At 29.4% G+C, this 20,371-nt stretch overlaps 3 long non-coding RNA genes across 4 annotated transcripts; all 3 read left to right on the top strand.

Annotated features, from left to right (window-relative positions):
- Nucleotides 1-7,390: 7,390 nt before the first annotated feature.
- On the top strand, nucleotides 7,391-9,413 carry LOC123899132. The gene is made up of 3 exons (XR_006805515.1): nucleotides 7,391-7,699; nucleotides 8,972-9,210; nucleotides 9,305-9,413. It is a non-coding gene; the product is annotated as an uncharacterized LOC123899132 (long non-coding RNA).
- Nucleotides 9,414-10,676: 1,263 nt separating this feature from the next.
- On the top strand, nucleotides 10,677-11,468 carry LOC123899131. Its single transcript, XR_006805514.1, has 4 exons — nucleotides 10,677-10,820; nucleotides 10,934-11,101; nucleotides 11,194-11,303; nucleotides 11,394-11,468. It is a non-coding gene; the product is annotated as an uncharacterized LOC123899131 (long non-coding RNA).
- A 5,767-nt stretch (nucleotides 11,469-17,235) lies between these two features.
- On the top strand, nucleotides 17,236-20,105 carry LOC123899086. 2 transcript variants are annotated; one of them, XR_006805505.1, is made up of 6 exons: nucleotides 17,236-17,544; nucleotides 18,817-19,055; nucleotides 19,150-19,457; nucleotides 19,571-19,738; nucleotides 19,831-19,940; nucleotides 20,031-20,105. It is a non-coding gene; the product is annotated as an uncharacterized LOC123899086 (long non-coding RNA). The 2 variants fall into 2 exon arrangements; XR_006805506.1 differs by lacking the exon at nucleotides 17,236-17,544 and having other exon boundaries at nucleotides 18,793-19,055.
- Nucleotides 20,106-20,371: the final 266 nt, after the last annotated feature.

A 20,371-nucleotide genomic window follows, 5' to 3' on the forward strand; every position in this document is an offset into this window, starting at 1 on the left:
GTATCTTGAAACTGCGCTAGCACAAACCACAGTTCATGGTATGCTGATTTTGTTAACTACCTTGCTGCTGGAGTATTACCACCCGAAATATCCTATCAATAAAAGAAGAAATTCTTCCATGATCTTAAGAATTACTATTGGGACGAGCCCATTTTATTCAAACGTGGTGTTGACGACATTTATCGTCGATGCATACCGGAAGAAGAAGTCTAGAACATAATAAATCACTGTCATTCCTCCCCTTATGGAGGACACGCTAGTAAATCCAAAACCTGTGCTAAAATTCTCCAATCTGGTTTATATTGGCCTACCCTTTGGGAAGATGTCCACTTAGCAATATCCAAATGCGATCGTTGCCAACGCACAGGAAATATCTCGCGACGTGACGAAATGCCCTTGAAAAACATTTTAGAAGTAGAAATCTTCAATGTATGGGGCATCGACTTCATGGGTCCTTTCCCATCCTCTTGTGGAAACAAATACATACTCGTTGCAGTTGATTACGAATCAAAATGCATCGAGGCTATAGCCTCCCCTACAAACGATGCACGAGTAGTAACCAAAATGTTTAAGACTATAATCTTCCCTCGATTCGGTACGCCACGCCTTGTCATTAGCGACAGTGGATCCCACTTCATATCAAGAATCTTTGAAAAATTATTAAGAAAATATGGAGTTAAACACTGAGTAGCAACCCCTTACCACCCGCAAACTAGTGGGCAAGTAGAAATATCAAATAGACAAATAAAACAAATTCTAGAAAAGACAGTTGCTAGGAAAGATTCTAGGAAAGATTGGTCTTACAAACTCCCAGAGGCTTTGTGGGCCTATAGGCCAGCTTATAAAATCCCTATAGGAACCACAACGTTTAAACTAATTTACGGAAAATCGTGTCATTTACCTGTAGAACTTGAACACAAGGCCTTTTGGGCAATCAAAGCATTAAATATGGACTATAAAGCAGCCGGAGATAAACGTCTTCTTGAATTACATGAACTCGAAGAACTTGGGTTGAATGCTTATGAAAATGCTCAAATTTATAAAAATAGGACTAAGAAATGGCATGATAGGCGCATACATAGGAGGGAATTCAAAGAAGGAGAACTCGTGCTCCTCTTTAACTCTAGATTAAAATTATTTCCCCGAAAACTCTGTTCCCGATGGTCAGGACCATTCGAAGTCACTAGAGTTTTCCAAAGTGGCGCAATAGAAATAAAGAGTCAATCTAATGAAACCTTCACAGTCAATGGGCAACGTCTAAAACATTATTACCCAAACGACGGAGATTATTATTCTAGTTTAAAACTAGATGACTTCCCTCCCGAAAATTAAAAAGTTAGCCCTAACTTTGTCAAGCTACCGACATTAAATAAATCGCTGCATGGGAGGCAACCCATGATTTTTTTATTTATTTTATATATATATATATTATTTCATTTTTCATATTTTATTTTATCTTTATTATCTTTTCTTTTTTTTTCATTTTTTTCTATAATAAAAACGATAACTGAAATTTGTTTGATCGGCACTAACCTATATGACTACTACTTCTTTCTAAAACAACAGATTTAGATTTAATTTTAACAATAAGAAGAAAATGGCCGACAACATGGTTGTTTCGTTCAGAAGTAACACCTAGAGAAGACGCTTCGAAGCCCTTCGTCAACGTGAAATGACGCTTCACATCGTCCTAGATAGCCACGCCATGGTAGCTTTAGGTAACTCAGAAAGTGCCAGGTTCTTGATCCACCAAATAGGCTGGGAGAGTTTTGCTTTTTCGAACCTTCCAATTTACCGTAACCTGACTTTAGAGTTCCTAAGCTCATTCAAGTACGACCCCAGCTATGGACAACACCTTCGTCACGGCCTGGTTAATTTTCGACTATTTGGTAATACCTACACCTATAACCACCGTGACATAGCTGAGTTTCTAGGAGTCCCTAGTGGCCTTGATGTCTTTACCAGAGTCCAAGATGATAGCTTTATGGAAGGGGAACTTGAACGTTATTGGGGAATTATAAGAGGAAACCCTCTCGGAAAGTGACAAAGCCGCCAACACTGATTGGGTGAGTAGGTTCCTCTATAATTCGGACAAAGTTGGTGAGGAGGAACGTGGCAGCATTGATCGGACGGTTTTGATAAACGCAAAACATCATAAAGAGTTCAGCTTGAGACACTGTTGTGTTGTTCATTGCTTTCCCAAAGAAAGTATGGGCTATGATCATGTGAAAATACCGAAACGCTGGGTTGTGGATTTCGGAACTGAATCTTTCATTCCGAGCAGCATTAGGGTTTCCTCTTATAATTCCCCAATAACGTTCAAGTTCCCCTTCCATAAAGCTATCATCCTGGACTCTGGTAAAGGCATCAAGGCCACTAGGGACTCCTAGAAACTCAACTATGTCACGGTGGTTATAGGTGTAGGTATTACTAAATAGTCGAAAACTAACCAGGCCGCGACGAAGGTGTTGTCCATAGCCGGGGTCGTACTTGAATGAGCTTAGGAACTCTAAAGTCAGGTTACGGTAAATTGGAAGGTTCGAAAAAGCAAAACTCTCCCAGCCTATTTGGTGGATCAAGAACCTGACACTTTCGGAGATACCTAAAGCTACCATGGCGTGGCTATCTAAGACGATGTGAAGCGTCATTTCACGTTGACGAAGGGCTTCAAAGCGTCTTCTCTAGGTGTTACTTCTGAACGAAACAACCATGTTGTCGGCCATTTTCTTCTTATTATTAAAATTAAATCTAAATCTGTTGTTTCTGAAAGAAGTAGTCATATAGGTTAGTGTCGATCAAACAAATTTCAGTTATCGTTTTTATTATAGAATAAAAAAGAAAATAAAATAAAAGATAAAATAAAATATGAAATAAGATATATATTGAAATAAAAAAAATAATGGGTTGCCTCCCATGTAGCGCTTTATTTAATAAATTTGTATGAAAATTTTATTTATTTGATTTGATTATTTTTTAAATGTTCAAATAATCTAATCCAAATATATTACTATAATACTCGTATAATAGGTATTCAACCCGTGCGTTGCACGGGTTTGATTAGAATTTTTTTTAAAAAAAAGTTATGTTTTATAATAAGTTGTATTAAAAATAATATTTTTTTTTAGATGTGTTGTTGAATTATTTTTTGATTATAAAAGTGACTTTTAAAATATTTTTAATTATTTTTTCTCGTCAAGTGAATCTATAATATAGATAGGTAGATAAAAATTACTTTTAATATAGACAATGTGTTATTTAGGTGTATATAAAAAACAATAAAAGTGCAGAAATTAGTGTATTATATTAAAAAATTGTTTTATTAATCTTCTGTTTTATGGATTTGATTTATATATCTTCAAATGAGTGTAATTTTTGTTTTAATATATTTTTTTTTTTATGAAAAAAATAGTGGATTATTTTATTATATTATCTACATCTATCAATTATTTCTATCTTTATCCTATTTATACTCCAATCTCTTTATTATTATTTTATATGAAAAAATTGTAGATACTTGTCTCGACCTTTACAAAAATGAGATGACATGTTAATTAATCGTAAATTTTTTTAAAGTAATAATTATTTTATACTTCAAAGAGGCTTTTTCTATTAGACTAAATATTCAAAGAGCTTTCAAAACAACTTTGTCATGCATGTGTAGTGTTAAGTAGTATTTTATAGGGTTATTAAATATATTTTTAACCCTCTAAATATATTTCAAATTAAAGTCAAAACATTATTAAAATGAAAGATTTTATACCAAAGTTACAATATTACCAAAACATTTCATTGTCATTGTGCTTGAATAAATTTGTCATATTGCTAAAACAAAATGATGAGATTATGAGTCCCGCTATGTATGTGAAAGGAGACATAAAAAAATGCATTAAAAATGAATATCTTGTTCATTTTAATTTTATCGGTTTGACATTATTTTGGAAGCTTACGGTTCACATCATAAGTTCACTAAGCATGAGGAAGAAAACTTATCATAAAAACTATAGTCTACTAATATATTTTTAAGGATCGACGACATCGACTTATATCCATTATTCTCTTTATATTTATCGCATTTTCTCTCTCAATTCTCTCTAACTTTATCTTATTTATATTTCAATCTCTTTATTAATATTATTATTATTATTATTATTATTATTTTTATAAAAAAAATGTTAGACACTTATCTTGACCTTTATAAACTCAATTACTGTTTTTATGTAAATAGTATTCTTATTTGATAAAACAAAAAATAGACATTTAAAGAGCTTTGAAATAAATTTTGTCAAATTTTATATTAGAGCTAGACTTCAAAAGAAGAACACAAATTGTTCGTCCAAGTCAAAGGAAAAAAAATACAAATTGTTTGCCCACATATATAAACTTTACTCAATCAACTATGTTTAAACTATAGATGATAAATGTATGGAGATCTATTTTGACAACCTCTTAGTCAAGTTACACCAATACTTTTCATGTATATTATATATTACAATTACAATTACAATTACAATTATAATTAACAATGACGTCACATGAGTAAAAGCATTCAAAAAAATTATTTTCAATTTTTTTTTTGTTTCTATCATTCTCTTAAGATCCAAGCGGTTCAGATACACCTTATGAAATAGAATTCTTTATAGCCTATTATAGATCTCCCCATTCACCTAAAATAAATAGACATATTCACATTTATCATTAAAAGAAATCAAGAAATAAGGGTAAAAAATTAGATAAACAAATGTTATATCATTAAAAACATGAGCTTAAATATTTGACAATCTACATAATAGAATAATGTAAAATATTTTCTATTTTATATTTTAGTATGTGTTGGGGAAGAAGATGCATATGATTTGGGTATAGATATGTTTGAGAAGAGAGATCAATCTATGCATCTAAAAACACCGACTTTATTTGTATAAATATATAATAGTTAGCCTATTCTTATTTATATCAATTAATTATACATTATAGCTCATTATTAGTTTACGTTATAACTCTTATTTGTAGTCGAAAGTGTTTTTGTTCTTCTATTTTTGTCTTAAAACAAAACATGATTGCCCTTTAATATATATGATTTATATAAAATCACATTGGTTCAAAATATTAATTAACTTTTTTTTATATAATTTTTAGCTATATAACTACACAAAAACAATTATAAAGTAGTAACGCATTATCAAATAGTAGACATTATCGAAAAATTGGAGTGATATATAAATAAATAAATAGTAGACATTATCAAATGTCTAATTTTATAAAAAAACTTAGCTCATATTTCTTAAATTTAACCTATTATTTTTGGATAAATTAAGAAAAAAAGATAGTATAATGAATGATTAAAAAAATAGCACAATGAATAACCTTTTCCCTTGTATGTTGATTCAATTTGTAATCTGCAAACACACAAAAAAATATCAATTTTTTTTATGTAAATATCAAATTCTCTAGATCCTAATTGTTATGCTGAAAATGAGTGCAAAATTGCAAAAAAAAAAAAAAAAAAAAAAAAAAAAAGAAGCATCAATTTAAGAAAACAATAAACTTTTTATTAGAAATAATATATAAATTGGTCAATTGAAAAATAAATCTAGGAACAAAAGAGAAGAAAGAAGAACTACTTGACCCATAGCAAATTAAAGGAGAAGAAGAGCAAAAAAAACATCTCCTTAGGATTGATGCATTTCATGGGAATAATTTATAGCATAAGTCATTTGTATGATAGGATTGTTTTTTAAAGTCATTGGGGTAGGAATTATTAATGCATACGTTTTTCTTGTGGGAATAATGATGACATTTAGTTACATAATATTATCTCTTGATCTTCAACTCTACATTATCGATCTATTTAGACAATAAAATTAGAAGAAAAAAAAACTGTTTTTTTTCTTCCATAAATTACATGGGAAGCTAAATAGTTGGTGGAGACAATGTTTAAATATATATAATTATTATTATTATATATTAAATAAAAATAAGGATTCAACCCGTGCGTTGCACGGGCTTCATTAGAATGATTTTTAAGAAAATTTTATTAGTAATAACAATTTTGATAGATATATTATTTTTAAAAATACAACTAAAATATTTTCTAACATTTTTCTAACATTTTTTTAAAATTACTCTATGTCAATTAAAAAACAAATAAACTCTTTATTAAACGGTTGATTAATAAAAAAGTTAATATAGAAAGAAAAAAAAGAAGGAAGAAGAACCAACTAATCCAAAACAAATTAAAGGAGAAGAAGATAAAAATTTACCATGCAAGGAATGATCAATGTTGGATAGCAAGAATATTTAGAAAATAAAATTTCATTTCATATAAGCATAGGATTGCCTTTTCATATGTCATTGTGGTAAGAATTATTAGTGCATATACGTTTTTCATGTGGCCTTTAATGGTGGCATTTAGCTATGGCATAGATATTATCTCTTGGTCTTCAAATTTACATATCGATTTATCTATCTCTTTATATCATAATAATAATAATAATAATAATAAAATTAGAAAAACGGTTTTTTATTGAGAAAAATTAGATGGAAGCTAAATAGTTGATTAATAATTGAGGAATTGAGGAATTTATATGAGGGTTACATAGGAAGAGAGTACGCATAATATGCAATTAGATATGACACATAAGCACCAACTTAAGATTAGAAAAAAGGAACATAAAAAAATTGCACTGTCATAGAAATATAAAATTTGGAAAATGAGCCATAAGCTCCATAGCAGTGTTATTTTTGGGGAAAAAAATCGAAAGAAAGCAAAAGTGTAAAACTTAGGATGAGATGTTTAGAAGGATAAATGTGACAAATATAAGAATGTAGGCACTAAATTTGTTTGGAATCAATATTTAGAAAACATATGAACAAATAAATTTACAATACATGACTATGAAATAATATATCTTAACAAAATTGTCGTTGTCATGGGGCGAAAAGGTATGAGTAAGTTTATCTTGAAAGTATGCTCGCCACTACTACAAAAATGAGTTTTAATAGCGCCCTTTTAATAACGCTTATTTAGAAAGCGCTATTAAAACTTAAAACGGATCCCTTATGATAGCGTTTGTATGAAAACCGCTATTAAAAGCTCCAACCTGTGTACCTTATAATAGCGTTTTGTAAGAAACCGCTCTTAAAGCCCAAAACGAAAAGCCATTATGATAGCGCTTTTAAAAAAACGCTTTTAAAGCATGTAACGCGCGTTTGAAATTAATTAAAAAGGGTGGTGGTTGGGTTTCGAACCCTTGACCCCTTGAACCCCTTTTTTTCAAAATAAAAATAAAAATAAACACAAAAACAAAGATCCAATTTCAGATGGTGAACGATTTCGTTTTCCCGCATCAAATCAGTTCATCTTACTCCAATTGAACCCACGATCTTCAAATCCACGATCTTCAAATCCCTAATATCTAAAGGAAACAAAATCTGACATCTTGGAAATCGAATTCCTTCAAACCCTTCCTGTTTATCTTCCTCCAATTGAACTCTGAGAAACGGTTCATGTTCATCTTCCTCCAATCCAATTCCTTGAACCCAACTGTTAACCCTAATCTCCAAGAACCCAGAAATCACTGTGAGCCCTAACCCATAACCCATAAATCCTCTTCTCTCCACCATATACCAGCAATTCAATTTTTCGAAAGTCGTACTTGTTCATCGTCGTGCCGTCACAACTCAAATCGTGGTTATTAAGGTATGGTTATGTTATATGCTTACATTATAGATGTTTGAGAAATTTAAATTTGCAAAATTGATTTAAGTTAGAAGACTGTTTTAGGTGTTGACTATTTAGCTATGATTTCTGCTTGTGAAATAAATTGTATGCTTACATTATTATGGTATGGTTATGATGAAGCAGATCAATTGAATTAATGTAGCAAACTTAGCTACATTAATTTAATTTGCAACATTATTATTGGCTATTTAGCTATGATTTCTGCTTGTGAAATAATTTATTGGCTAGTTAGAAGAAACTTGTTGGTGGTGTTTTCAATTTATTTCATTGACATTAATTTAAATTTGCTACTGATATCTGCTTGTGAGAGCTGTCACAAACAAGATCATTGGTCACTATCAGCTAGTACTAGCCACTGTGTATTTGCATAAGTCTAAGATGCACTAGAGTGGAGCTTGTAGTGTGATAATTAATTAGGTCAAGTACTTATACTACTAATACAAGCCAAATCCAACTAATATAATAAGATTAAAATCATCTAATAGGAAGGAGGAAATTAGTGACTGAAATAAAGTATTAGTGACTAAAATGAAGTAGAGATCCAGATTTTGAGGGACTTCTTTGCCTTGTGTGATTCTTATTTCTGTAGTAGTGACACTGTTTTAAAAGACACTTCTTTGCCTTGTGATTCTGATTTCTGCATTGATATATCAGGACCTGTTTCTGTATTAATATTATAGTATTTCACCCCACAATTCCAATAGTTATTTATGGTGAGCTCCAAAGATATAAGTAAATAACTGTTTATGTACTAATAAGTAATAACTACTTAAGTAACTTGCAATATAACTACTTAAGTATCTATTGTCATTTATGTACTGATATGGAGTTCAAGTTGTTATTAATCTAAATACATAGTCGAAATAAAGATAATATACCAAATACTGTTTTAGAATACTCTCATTATATTATAGTGTCTCACCCCATCTGATATGGAGTTCAAGAACTAATAAGGTTTTAAAACTGATATTTATGATAAAAAAACCAATCTGAAATTGTAATTAGGTGATGAAAGATTGAATTGCAAGTGAATTGAATCAAAGTTAAAGGGTTATTTGCACCGGCTCCTGGTTGAAAACAAGAAATCATACATTTTTTGAACTTATAAACAAGAAAACTATAACCAGCAAATGAACGGTATGCTTTGGCTGACATACTTCGATATAATATCTAATAATCTTGTTCATTTTTCATTGGTTTAGGGTATCTCATCTATAAACATATATTTAGGATTCCCGAGTCGTCGTTTGGTGGCTCGTGGCAAGTTGCACAACACCGAAGGTGATATGGTGCATGGCATTAAATTACCTATTGGATATGTTAAAGTTGCTATGGATGTTTCTGTTATATCAGACGCTCCATTGCCCATATCTATCGAATATGGAGAAGTCTCGATAGTTGGTCAAGCAATAGGTACAATTGTGCCATGGCCATTCAAACTTGTTGAACTTATTGTTGAACGTCAAAAGGTAAAATACTTTTTATCAACCCTTATTTGATAAATAAGTACTATATATTTGTTTTATTATTTAATGACTTACTTCAAGTAATGTAACTTTTTAGATCCCAAAAAAAATCCAAAATAAGGATAAGGTACAAACCTCTGAATCAGTTGTGTCGCCAACCAAAAACCGGAAAATTTTGAAAAATCAAGTGGCGTACCCTAAAAATGGTGGTTCAACTGGTTTACAAAAATTAAAATTCCTTGATGATTATATGAAGGGTAAATGATCATTTACCCCCTGCAAAATAAGCAAATTTTCGTTTACCCCCCTGTGCATATTTTTTTTCTGTTTACCCCCTTGCAAAAAATAAATTCTCTCATTTTGCCCCCTAGCTGTACAGCAGGACATGTGACTGTGCAAATCTGCTGACGTGACTTGTACACATGGAAAAAATCATTTATATTTTTTAAAAAAATTCCACGTCAGATATTTTTTTTTATAAAAAATAAATTTTTTTTCCTACAAAATAAACGAACCAATTTTCTTTTCCCAATATTAAAAAAAAAAATTCCTACAAATAATTTTTTTTCCTACAAAATTTTAAAAATTATATTTGTTTTCCTACAAACGAATTTTTAAAAAAAATTCCTCCCAAAATAAAAAAAATGAATTTTCTTATTTTACTCCCAAAATAAAGATTTACTCCGAAATAAAGTTTATTTCCAAATTAAATATTTTAAAGATTTATTTTCAAATCTCTTTGAATTAGAAAAAAAACATAATCTTTAATTTTTAAAAACAAAACTTTATTTTTTTTGTTAATCTCTTTGAATTAAAAAAAAAATAGAAGAAGAAGTTTTATTTGTGTTTTCCTCTTCTACCAAAATTATATGTGATATTAAATTATGCAGCAAAAAAAAAATAAAGCAAAATTATGCTTCAATTCTTATGTGATATTAAATTGTGCAGCAACCTTAGCTTGCACTATATCTGCAACTCTAAATTATGCAGACAAAAATAAAGATTCTATTTTTTTAATTAAAAAATATTTGAAAATAAATCGTTAAATTTTTTATTTTGGGGACAAAATAAGAAAATTTAATTTTTTATTTAGGCAAAAAAAGTTATTTTTGTACGAAATCTTTTTTTTTTTTAATTTTTTTTTTATTTTGTAGGAAAAAATTTATTTGTAGGAAATTTTATTTTTAATTTTGGGAAAAAAAATTCGTTTTTTTTTGTAGGAATTTTTTTTTTAAATATATTATGTGACATGGAATTTAAAAAATAAATATAAATGATTTTTTCCACTGTACAAGCCACGTCAGCAGATTCGCATAGTCACATGTCCTACTGTACACCCGAGGGGCAAAATGAGGGAATCTATTTTTTGCAGGGGGGTAAACAGAAAAAAAATCTGCATAGGGGGGTAAATGAAAATTTGCTTATTTTGCAGGGGGGTAAATGATCATTTACCCTTATATGAAATATGCCTGGAAGTCTGAAACTGTGATGGAAATAAATATGGGCGATGATATATTCTCTGAGGGATTTTCTGAACATTTGCATTTAGCGCACATAAAAGAGGTTGTTGATCACGACTAGTTAAGTGCCTTTGCTGTCATCGTGTATGCTAGGTACCGCGATTATCACCAATATTCTCTAATTTTGACCTTCAAATTAATATTTATGTTATTATGTTTGGGAGGTAATATTATCAATATCTGAAATTGTTCTTTTTCATTTCAAGGTATCTCTATGACAAGCTTATTTGTCCTCGTGGATTAACATACAAGATATCATTTTTATCCCCACATGTATCATTTGATGATCTTCAAGGAAAAGATATAGCAAGGCTATTGATGAAAACTAAGGTGTTGAAGGATGAAAAGATAATTCTTGCACCTTATAATATTGGGTAAGATTTATATTTAAATTACATTTTTTAAGAGATGTGTGTGAATGCGTTAAAAGTAGATTATTTATTGCAATATTCAAATTTGGGTGCAGGATTCGTGGGTTTTGTTTGTCATCAATCCCAATGCTGAGGTTATATATTTTTTGGATCCGCTCGGTGGCGAACCTTCAGATCATGGAAGTATAAAAACAAAGTTTGAAAAGTGAGTATCATTTCTTTTAATTCAGCAGTTATATCAGTATGATTATTATTTGTAATAATTACTCATTTGAAGTTAATTTAATTTTGTTAGTGCAATTCAAATCTACCATGCCAGGTGTGAAAATAAAATCTCCTAGTCAAAGAAAAATAAAATCAAATGGAATAAAATAAAGGTATTTTCTAATTATTGTTAATTGTAAATAATAGTTATGTAGTGTAAATTAAAATTGATCTTTGCAAATGTGTTTTTTTTAGTGTCCTCGTCAAAGAAACACTATTGACTGTGGATATTTTATCATGAGATTTATGAAAGAAGTTATCATGCAATATCCAAATAAGATTCCTGATGATATACATTATTTTAATTATTATTATTATTTCATATATTTACATATAGCTAGGTATATGTAATGTAGTGTAATTCACTTCTGACTCAATTTTTTGTTACTTTTATATTTGAAGTTTTTTTCTCGCCATAGACATTCTACATACTCTAAAGAGAAGCTAGATGAGGTGAAGGAGGAGTGGACTACCCATATGGTTGAAGATGTTATCAATGATGCAAAGAGGCTGCAAAAATAATAGTTGATCATTAATTGGTAAGTTGTATCCTATAAATATTTAATTACCCAAATATATTCTGATATGACTGTTGTGCTTGGTAGAAAATGTAGTTGGTATTCTTGCATTTACACATCCATTGTCAAATTTTAGAGTAATGGGGATAATCATAATGTCCCCAAGGTCATACTATTTTTTCTCTTAAAAATATTATTTGTAAATGGGCTATTGAAAGTAGGATGAATTATGAGCATGCTGCCTAAGCGCGTTAGTGACATGACGGGAGATCCTGAGTTGCAATACTTTAGCAATGTTTTGCTGCTACTTTGAGGTGTATGCTGAATTTGTGTGGTTTATAAGAGAGAAAGACAAGTTGTATGCTGCCAAATGATGTATTATCAAGCAAATGCCTAATTTCTTGTACATCTATATATACAGGTAGTTTGAGGGCTTCCTTTTTCGATGAAGTGGGCGGTTCTCATCAAGTGACAGGTCGCAGAAGAAAGTAGGGCTAGAGTTTGACTATCTTTTGTAGTGGTCTTTGTGTTTTGTACTAAAATTTGTCATTGATTTTCTCATTAGAAGCTATGGCCAAAGTTTGACAATATCTCTTTTGTAGTGGTCTTTGTGTTTCCACTATTCAATTTGGATTTGTCTTGTAGTCGGATTGGTTTTATTTATGAAATAAATGTATTACAAGAGTTTTTATTTTATTAGAGTTTGTTTGGTACAACACTATTTTTTTAAAAAAAATTTGATAATATATGTTTTGAGAGTATATATATATTGGTACTATATATTTTAAAAGTTCAAGAGCAAGTTGTCAAACAAAAAAAAATTGCAATTTATTGTTTAAAAAAAAGGGACAGGATTAGTAAAAAAAAAATCAATACAGGACATACAATAACGCTTTTTACACGGGCGCTATTAAAAGTTAGTCCAGACAAGGAATTATAATAGCGTTTTATAAACGCGGGCGCTATTATAGATTATATATAACGGCGCTTTTACAAAAAAGCGCTATCGAAACCCATCTCTGAAAGCGTCTTGGTCGCACGCAGGAAGATACAACAGCGCTTTTTGGAAAAACCGATATTAAAAGTACATATTTGATAGCGTTTTTTAAACGCTATTATAAGCACCCAGACCTATAATAGCGGATTCAGTCATAGCGTTTTTAAGCGATGTTAAAAGTTAAAAAAAATGCTATTAAACACCTATTTTTGTAGTAGCGCGCGTTTTCGAGTTCCATCACAACTCGTCCCTCTAAAGATCCAACCTGCACAAACATATCTTCCTTAACATGACTTTGCTGCCTAAAACAGTGTTGATTCACTTTCCAAAATATTTACTCATCTTTCTACTTGTTATGCATATATAAAACCTGAAAATAAAAATGTAAAAAGAAGAAGCATGAGTCTAATTAATTAAGAAAACAATGAATTATTTGGATATGATCTTCCATACTAAGTTGTTGAATGCTTATGTGCATTTAAGCATGAGTCTTCTAATATGCTTTTTCTTTTTTTCCCCAAAAGTTTGCTTTTAAAGTAATAATTATTTTATACTTCAAAGAGGCTTTTTCTATTAGACTAAATATTCAAAGAGCTTTCAAAACAACTTTGTCATGCATGTGTAGTGTTAAGTAGTATTTTATAGGGTTATTAAATATATTTTTAACCCTCTAAATATATTTCAAATTAAAGTCAAAACATTATTAAAATGAAAGATTTTATACCAAAGTTACAATATTACCAAAACATTTCATTGTCATTGTGCTTGAATAAATTTGTCATATTGCTAAAACAAAATGATGAGATTATGAGTCCCGCTATGTATGTGAAAGGAGACATAAAAAAATGCATTAAAAATGAATATCTTGTTCATTTTAATTTTATCGGTTTGACATTATTTTGGAAGCTTACGGTTCACATCATAAGTTCACTAAGCATGAGGAAGAAAACTTATCATAAAAACTATAGTCTACTAATATATTTTTAAGGATCGACGACATCGACTTATATCCATTATTCTCTTTATATTTATCGCATTTTCTCTCTCAATTCTCTCTAACTTTATCTTATTTATATTTCAATCTCTTTATTAATATTATTATTATTATTATTATTATTATTATTTTTATAAAAAAAATGTTAGACACTTATCTTGACCTTTATAAACTCAATTACTGTTTTTATGTAAATAGTATTCTTATTTGATAAAACAAAAAATAGACATTTAAAGAGCTTTGAAATAAATTTTGTCAAATTTTATATTAGAGCTAGACTTCAAAAGAAGAACACAAATTGTTCGTCCAAGTCAAAGGAAAAAAAATACAAATTGTTTGCCCACATATATAAACTTTACTCAATCAACTATGTTTAAACTATAGATGATAAATGTATGGAGATCTATTTTGACAACCTCTTAGTCAAGTTACACCAATACTTTTCATGTATATTATATATTACAATTACAATTACAATTACAATTATAATTAACAATGACGTCACATGAGTAAAAGCATTCAAAAAAATTATTTTCAATTTTTTTTTTGTTTCTATCATTCTCTTAAGATCCAAGCGGTTCAGATACACCTTATGAAATAGAATTCTTTATAGCCTATTATAGATCTCCCCATTCACCTAAAATAAATAGACATATTCACATTTATCATTAAAAGAAATCAAGAAATAAGGGTAAAAAATTAGATAAACAAATGTTATATCATTAAAAACATGAGCTTAAATATTTGACAATCTACATAATAGAATAATGTAAAATATTTTCTATTTTATATTTTAGTATGTGTTGGGGAAGAAGATGCATATGATTTGGGTATAGATATGTTTGAGAAGAGAGATCAATCTATGCATCTAAAAACACCGACTTTATTTGTATAAATATATAATAGTTAGCCTATTCTTATTTATATCAATTAATTATACATTATAGCTCATTATTAGTTTACGTTATAACTCTTATTTGTAGTCGAAAGTGTTTTTGTTCTTCTATTTTTGTCTTAAAACAAAACATGATTGCCCTTTAATATATATGATTTATATAAAATCACATTGGTTCAAAATATTAATTAACTTTTTTTTATATAATTTTTAGCTATATAACTACACAAAAACAATTATAAAGTAGTAACGCATTATCAAATAGTAGACATTATCAAAAAATTGGAGTGATATATAAATAAATAGTAGACATTATCAAATGTCTAATTTTATAAAAAAACTTAGCTCATATTTCTTAAATTTAACCTATTATTTTTGGATAAATTAAGAAAAAAAGATAGTATAATGAATGATTAAAAAAATAGCACAATGAATAACCTTTTCCCTTGTAAGTTGATTCAATTTGTAATCTGCAAACACACAAAAAAATATCAATTTTTTTTATGTAAATATCAAATTCTCTAGATCCTAATTGTTATGCTGAAAATGAGTGCAAAATTGCAAAAAAAAAAAAAAAAAAAAAAAAAAAGAAGCATCAATTTAAGAAAACAATAAACTTTTTATTAGAAATAATATATAAATTGGTCAATTGAAAAATAAATCTAGGAACAAAAGAGAAGAAAGAAGAACTACTTGACCCATAGCAAATTAAAGGAGAAGAAGAGCAAAAAAACATCTCCTTAGGATTGATGCATTTCATGGGAATAATTTATAGCATAAGTCATTTGTATGATAGGATTGTTTTTTAAAGTCATTGGGGTAGGAATTATTAATGCATACGTTTTTCTTGTGGGAATAATGATGACATTTAGTTACATAATATTATCTCTTGATCTTCAACTCTACATTATCGATCTATTTAGACAATAAAATTAGAAAAAAAAAACTGTTTTTTTTCTTCCATAAATTACATGGGAAGCTAAATAGTTGGTGGAGACAATGTTTAAATATATATAATTATTATTATTATATATTAAATAAAAATAAGGATTCAACCCGTGCGTTGCACGGGCTTCATTAGAATGATTTTTAAGAAAATTTTATTAGTAATAACAATTTTGATAGATATATTATTTTTAAAAATACAACTAAAATATTTTCTAACATTTTTTTAAAATTACTCTATGTCAATTAAAAAACAAATAAACTCTTTATTAAACGGTTGATAAATAAAAAAGTTAATATAGAAAGAAAAAAAAGAAGGAAGAAGAACCAACTAATCCAAAACAAATTAAAGGAGAAGAAGATAAAAATTTACCATGCAAGGAATGATCAATGTTGGATAGCAAGAATATTTAGAAAATAAAATTTCATTTCATATAAGCATAGGATTGCCTTTTCATATGTCATTGTGGTAAGAATTATTAGTGCATATACGTTTTTCATGTGGCCTTTAATGGTGGCATTTAGCTATGGCATAGATATTATCTCTTGGTCTTCAAATTTACATATCGATTTATCTATCTCTTTATATCATAATAATAATAATAATAATAATAATAATAATAATAATAATAATAAAATTAGAAAAACGGTTTTTTATTGAGAAAAATTAGATGGAAGCTAAATAGTTGATTAATAATTGAGGAATTGAGGAATTTATATGAGGGTTACATAGGAAGAGAGTACGCATAATATGCAATTAGATATGACACATAAGCACCAACTTAAGCTTAGAAAAAAGGAACATAAAAAAATTGCACTGTCATAGAAATATAAAATTTGGAAAATGAGCCATAAGCTCCATAGCAGTGTTATTTTTGGGGAAAAAAATCGAAAGAAAGCAAAAGTGTAAAACTTAGGATGAGATGTTTAGAAGGATAAATGTGACAAATATAAGAATGTAGGCACTAAATTTATTTGGAATCAATATTTAGAAAACATATGAACAAATAAATTTACAATACATGACTATGAAATAATATATCTTAACAAAATTGTCGTTGTCATGGGGCGAAAAGGTATGAGTAAGTTTATCTTGAAAGTATGCTCGCCACTACTACAAAAATGAGTTTTAATAGCGCCCTTTTAATAACGCTTATTTAGAAAGCGCTATTAAAACTTAAAACGGATCCCTTATGATAGCGTTTGTATGAAAACCGCTATTAAAAGCTCCAACCTGTGTACCTTATAATAGCGTTTTGTAAGAAACCGCTCTTAAAGCCCAAAACGAAAAGCCATTATGATAGCGCTTTTAAAAAAACGCTTTTAAAGCATGTAACGCGCGTTTGAAATTAATTAAAAAGGGTGGTGGTTGGGTTTCGAACCCTTGACCCCTTGAACCCCTTTTTTTCAAAATAAAAATAAAAATAAACACAAAAACAAAGATCCAATTTCAGATGGTGAACGATTTCGTTTTCCCGCATCAAATCAGTTCATCTTACTCCAATTGAACCCACGATCTTCAAATCCACGATCTTCAAATCCCTAATATCTAAAGGAAACAAAATCTGACATCTTGGAAATCGAATTCCTTCAAACCCTTCCTGTTTATCTTCCTCCAATTGAACTCTGAGAAACGGTTCATGTTCATCTTCCTCCAATCCAATTCCTTGAACCCAACTGTTAACCCTAATCTCCAAGAACCCAGAAATCACTGTGAGCCCTAACCCATAACCCATAAATCCTCTTCTCTCCACCATATACCAGCAATTCAATTTTTCGAAAGTCGTACTTGTTCATCGTCGTGCCGTCACAACTCAAATCGTGGTTATTAAGGTATGGTTATGTTATATGCTTACATTATAGATGTTTGAGAAATTTAAATTTGCAAAATTGATTTAAGTTAGAAGACTGTTTTAGGTGTTGACTATTTAGCTATGATTTCTGCTTGTGAAATAAATTGTATGCTTACATTATTATGGTATGGTTATGATGAAGCAGATCAATTGAATTAATGTAGCAAACTTAGCTACATTAATTTAATTTGCAACATTATTATTGGCTATTTAGCTATGATTTCTGCTTGTGAAATAATTTATTGGCTAGTTAGAAGAAACTTGTTGGTGGTGTTTTCAATTTATTTCATTGACATTAATTTAAATTTGCTACTGATATCTGCTTGTGAGAGCTGTCACAAACAAGATCATTGGTCACTATCAGCTAGTACTAGCCACTGTGTATTTGCATAAGTCTAAGATGCACTAGAGTGGAGCTTGTAGTGTGATAATTAATTAGGTCAAGTACTTATACTACTAATACAAGCCAAATCCAACTAATATAATAAGATTAAAATCATCTAATAGGAAGGAGGAAATTAGTGACTGAAATAAAGTATTAGTGACTAAAATGAAGTAGAGATCCAGATTTTGAGGGACTTCTTTGCCTTGTGTGATTCTTATTTCTGTAGTAGTGACACTGTTTTAAAAGACACTTCTTTGCCTTGTGATTCTGATTTCTGCATTGATATATCAGGACCTGTTTCTGTATTAATATTATAGTATTTCACCCCACAATTCCAATAGTTATTTATGGTGAGCTCCAAAGATATAAGTAAATAACTGTTTATGTACTAATAAGTAATAACTACTTAAGTAACTTGCAATATAACTACTTAAGTATCTATTGTCATTTATGTACTGATATGGAGTTCAAGTTGTTATTAATCTAAATACATAGTCGAAATAAAGATAATATACCAAATACTGTTTTAGAATACTCTCATTATATTATAGTGTCTCACCCCATCTGATATGGAGTTCAAGAACTAATAAGGTTTTAAAACTGATATTTATGATAAAAAAACCAATCTGAAATTGTAATTAGGTGATGAAAGATTGAATTGCAAGTGAATTGAATCAAAGTTAAAGGGTTATTTGCACCGGCTCCTGGTTGAAAACAAGAAATCATACATTTTTTGAACTTATAAACAAGAAAACTATAACCAGCAAATGAACGGTATGCTTTGGCTGACATACTTCGATATAATATCTAATAATCTTGTTCATTTTTCATTGGTTTAGGGTATCTCATCTATAAACATATATTTAGGATTCCCGAGTCGTCGTTTGGTGGCTCGTGGCAAGTTGCACAACACCGAAGGTGATATGGTGCATGGCATTAAATTACCTATTGGATATGTTAAAGTTGCTATGGATGTTTCTGTTATATCAGACGCTCCATTGCCCATATCTATCGAATATGGAGAAGTCTCGATAGTTGGTCAAGCAATAGGTACAATTGTGCCATGGCCATTCAAACTTGTTGAACTTATTGTTGAACGTCAAAAGGTAAAATACTTTTTATCAACCCTTATTTGATAAATAAGTACTATATATTTGTTTTATTATTTAATGACTTACTTCAAGTAATGTAACTTTTTAGATCCCAAAAAAAATCCAAAATAAGGATAAGGTACAAACCTCTGAATCAGTTGTGTCGCCAACCAAAAACCGGAAAATTTTGAAAAATCAAGTGGCGTACCCTAAAAATGGTGGTTCAACTGGTTTACAAAAATTAAAATTCCTTGATGATTATATGAAATATGCCTGGAAGTCTGAAACTGTGATGGAAATAAATATGGGCGATGATATATTCTCTGAGGGATTTTCTGAACATTTGCATTTAGCGCACATAAAAGAGGTTGTTGATCACGACTAGTTAAGTGCCTTTGCTGTCATCGTGTATGCTAGGTACCGCGATTATCACCAATATTCTCTAATTTTGACCTTCAAATTAATATTTATGTTATTATGTTTGGGAGGTAATATTATCAATATCTGAAATTGTTCTTTTTCATTTCAAGGTATCTCTATGACAAGCTTATTTGTCCTCGTGGATTAACATACAAGATATCATTTTTATCCCCACATGTATCATTTGATGATCTTCAAGGAAAAGATATAGCAAGGCTATTGATGAAAACTAAGGTGTTGAAGGATGAAAAGATAATTCTTGCACCTTATAATATTGGGTAAGATTTATATTTAAATTACATTTTTTAAGAGATGTGTGTGAATGCGTTAAAAGTAGATTATTTATTGCAATATTCAAATTTGGGTGCAGGATTCGTGGGTTTTGTTTGTCATCAATCCCAATGCTGAGGTTATATATTTTTTGGATCCGCTCGGTGGCGAACCTTCAGATCATGGAAGTATAAAAACAAAGTTTGAAAAGTGAGTATCATTTCTTTTAATTCAGCAGTTATATCAGTATGATTATTATTTGTAATAATTACTCATTTGAAGTTAATTTAATTTTGTTAGTGCAATTCAAATCTACCATGCCAGGTGTGAAAATAAAATCTCCTAGTCAAAGAAAAATAAAATCAAATGGAATAAAATAAAGGTATTTTCTAATTATTGTTAATTGTAAATAATAGTTATGTAGTGTAAATTAAAATTGATCTTTGCAAATGTGTTTTTTTTAGTGTCCTCGTCAAAGAAACACTATTGACTGTGGATATTTTATCATGAGATTTATGAAAGAAGTTATCATGCAATATCCAAATAAGATTCCTGATGATATACATTATTTTAATTATTATTATTATTTCATATATTTACATATAGCTAGGTATATGTAATGTAGTGTAATTCACTTCTGA

The sequence above is a fragment of the Trifolium pratense genome, linkage group LG7, assembly GCF_020283565.1.
Source record: "Trifolium pratense cultivar HEN17-A07 linkage group LG7, ARS_RC_1.1, whole genome shotgun sequence".
NCBI lineage: Eukaryota > Viridiplantae > Streptophyta > Magnoliopsida > Fabales > Fabaceae > Trifolium > Trifolium pratense.